The following is a 3068-nucleotide window of genomic DNA, read 5'->3' as shown; positions in this document are numbered from 1 at the left end:
ACTGTACCTGTCACAGAACCAAAGTACAGAGCTGTCCTCTTAATAGGTGCCCAGGGATGGATTACTATTTGAGTGAGTGCAGCTGAGTAACTGCAGCATCAGCATGCCTTCATCTATGAACATGACCAACTTTGAAATTACCATAGCATGTGAGAAAGTGTTTTAGCAATCTATATATTTGGTTTTGTGTTACCTTTCAAAAACAGCAATTCCCAAGGAGGTCTTGATTGGATATTTTAATGTTAAATTCTGATTTTTATCAATTAAAAATTGTCCTGTGGTACCCACGGAGTTGGTGAAAGAAATGGGTTGAAAAAGTGCGTTTCGGATGAGATCGTGAGGGACTGTGTTTAGTTCAGTCTAAGGAGAAGGGACTTCAAAGGCCTCAGAACTTAACAATGGAAGCCACAAGGGTTCTGTTGCCTTTGCAGCCAGGCAGCAGGCTCACTCTCCAAGCCTTTTGTACATAGGCTCTGGTGATAGGATCTTTTCTCTAGATGCTAATTACTGTTTTCAGACCATTACTCTTCTCCTCTGTCATTTTAATTTCATCAGGCTACCTCTTGGCCACTCCCCAACATTCCCTGTAGACCTAGATCCCAGACTCTTGTTTTCTCTCCAACTCACATTTTGACTAATAAGCAATATTCAGTTGGAAATAGTAGGTGACATTTGTAATTCCAACACGCAGGGGGTGATTATGAGTTCTCGGCCAGACTGGGTTATGTAGTGAGTTAGAGACCAGATCTGGTTTTCTAGTTTTATAAAGAAAAAAAGGACGGAAGGAAGGAAGGAAGGAAGGAAGGAAGGAAGGAAGGAAGGAAGGAAGGGAGAAAGGAAGGAAGGAAGGAAGGAAGGAGATATAGATATAGATGGGTAGATAAATATTTCGAAAGTAAGATAGTGAATGTAATGTTGTAGGTTAAAATCCACACAATGCCCTTTACTTATTCTCCTGACTTCACTTACAGTGGTCCCTCATATCCTCCTCCTTAAACCTCACATTCATAGTCATGTATTATATCTTACCACATTGTAGAAATAATCTACTCTGTGAAACCAAAACTATAGGATGTGCTCTACAATCACAGTTTCTTTTCCTTTCAACTATCTCATGCTCTTTTTTCTCACAGTCAGTTCTACCTCTTCTTCTATAGTGTCTCCTTTGACCAACCTCTTAAACCTCTCAATGAATCTTCTTGGTACAACATAAATTTGTATTAATCTAACCTTTTGTCTTTAAGTGTATTTCACGAGAAAACAAGCACACACAGCTTTGTACTGCTACAGATTCAGTCTGTAATCCTCGCCTTTGCCCTACCTTCTGTGTATCTCTAAGCTCATTACTCCGTCTAACAAAAGATAATTCAAGCTGCAATTTACATTATGAGTAATCCTGCAATTCTAAGATACAACTTCCTCAGGCCTCTGTCCCCCCTTTGCATACTACTCACAGTATTTATGTCCAGCTGTATCATGTCTTTTTTCCTCTAGAGAACCATGAATGTCCCTTTCTTATTTCATACTCAAGTTCCTTCTCTGATCCATGGCTATATTCATCTCCTTTCTTGAATCTTCAACCCTTACATCTGTAAATAACAAAAATATTTTAAACAGTTTCCATATCAAAAATCATTTATATTCCTGTCTAGAATATCAGCCTCTCTCTTTCTCTCCTTTATCTATCTCCTCCTCTAATAAAACTTTCCTCCTTCAGTTTTTGAAATAGGGCTTCAAGTAGCCCAGGCTGGCTTGTTCAAACTCACTAGACAGTGAAGGATGATCCTGAGCTCCTGATTTTGCCACTTCCACCTCCCAAGTGATGGGATTGTTGATGTGCACAACCAAGACCTCTCTCCTTAATAATGGCTTTGTAGTAAATTTCATGTGTTTTAGAGTTTATGCGTTTATCACTGACTAGTTGGGTTACTTTGGAAAGTCTGCAAATATGTGTGATGGTTAGTTATCATTTTCAACTTGACACAAACTAGAATTACTTTGGAGGAGAGGCTCAGTGAGGAACTGTCTAGATCTTTGACTCAAGGGCATGTCCTTCCCATGTTCCTGCCCAGACTTCTCCAAAATTATGGATTGTAACCTAGGGCTGTAAAGTGAATATACCGTCTCTTCCCTAGGTTGTTTTTGTTCAAGGTATTTTGCCACAGCACCAGAAATGAAACCAAAGCAGAAATTAATAAAAACAGTGGAGTTGTTGCTCTAATAGATCTGATCATATGACTTTTATGCCTTGGACTGTTGTTTATATATGAAGTACATGAAAACATTTGGTATGGTGGTTGGAAACGTTGTGGAATATTAGATTCAAAGGGAGGTTTATCTTGTTGTTGATGTTGTTGTTGTTTTGTCTACTTGAATTTAGTCTTTCTCTAGGAAAAAAAGAAGGGCAGGAAAGAGGTTCAGGATGGCCAGGGAAGTAACTCATAAACACTGTGAACAGGAACCAAGACTCCAAAACTTGGGTACTCCTTGTACCCTCAGCCTCAGATCTCTAACAGACTCCCACTCACCGGTTTTCTTTTCAACAAGACATCTAGATCAGCAGCAGAGGTACCTTCAGTCGGCACTCAGATTGTGAACACTGGGATGGAAGGGGAAAGTCCAAAATCAGGAGCTGAGAAGAAGGGGAAGGGATGAAGGAGAGTCGAGGCTCTGGAGGATGGAGTCGGGCCACAGGAGGTGGAGGAGAGCCAGTATGGGGGTGCCCCTCCTGATTGTTGAGGCCCACACTCCCTGGGCCCCAGAGCACCCCATGGTTTGTTCTGCAGTCCGCTCCCCTACTCCTGAAGCCTCACAGGCCCAACTCCAAGTCCTCCAGCTCCTCCTCCAGAACTCTACTGAGCCAGCTTCTCCAGCTGTTCCCTGCTGGACTGGCTGACCTCCCTGGCCTGGATGCATTGCTGCAGCTCCTCCACCTGCTACAAGGTTCTTGATCTTCTTGGCTTTCTCTCTGGTGGCATCAGAGTTGGATGGATCAGAGGAGGTTAGAGGGATGGCCTGGGGGCTATGGAGAGCACTAGGTGTCTGGGCTGTGTCTCCCAGAGACACCT

At 42.3% G+C, this 3068-nt stretch overlaps 1 pseudogene; it reads right to left on the bottom strand.

The window, feature by feature from the left end:
* Nucleotides 1–2809: 2809 nt before the first annotated feature.
* The window catches only part of LOC116092895, a 591-nt pseudogene continuing 332 nt past the window's right edge, over nt 2810–3068 (bottom strand).

Source organism: Mastomys coucha, chromosome X (assembly GCF_008632895.1).
Source record: "Mastomys coucha isolate ucsf_1 chromosome X, UCSF_Mcou_1, whole genome shotgun sequence".
NCBI lineage: Eukaryota > Metazoa > Chordata > Mammalia > Rodentia > Muridae > Mastomys > Mastomys coucha.
The sequence above is the reverse complement of the archived record's forward strand: the minus strand, read 5'-3'. Positions and strand labels throughout refer to the sequence as shown.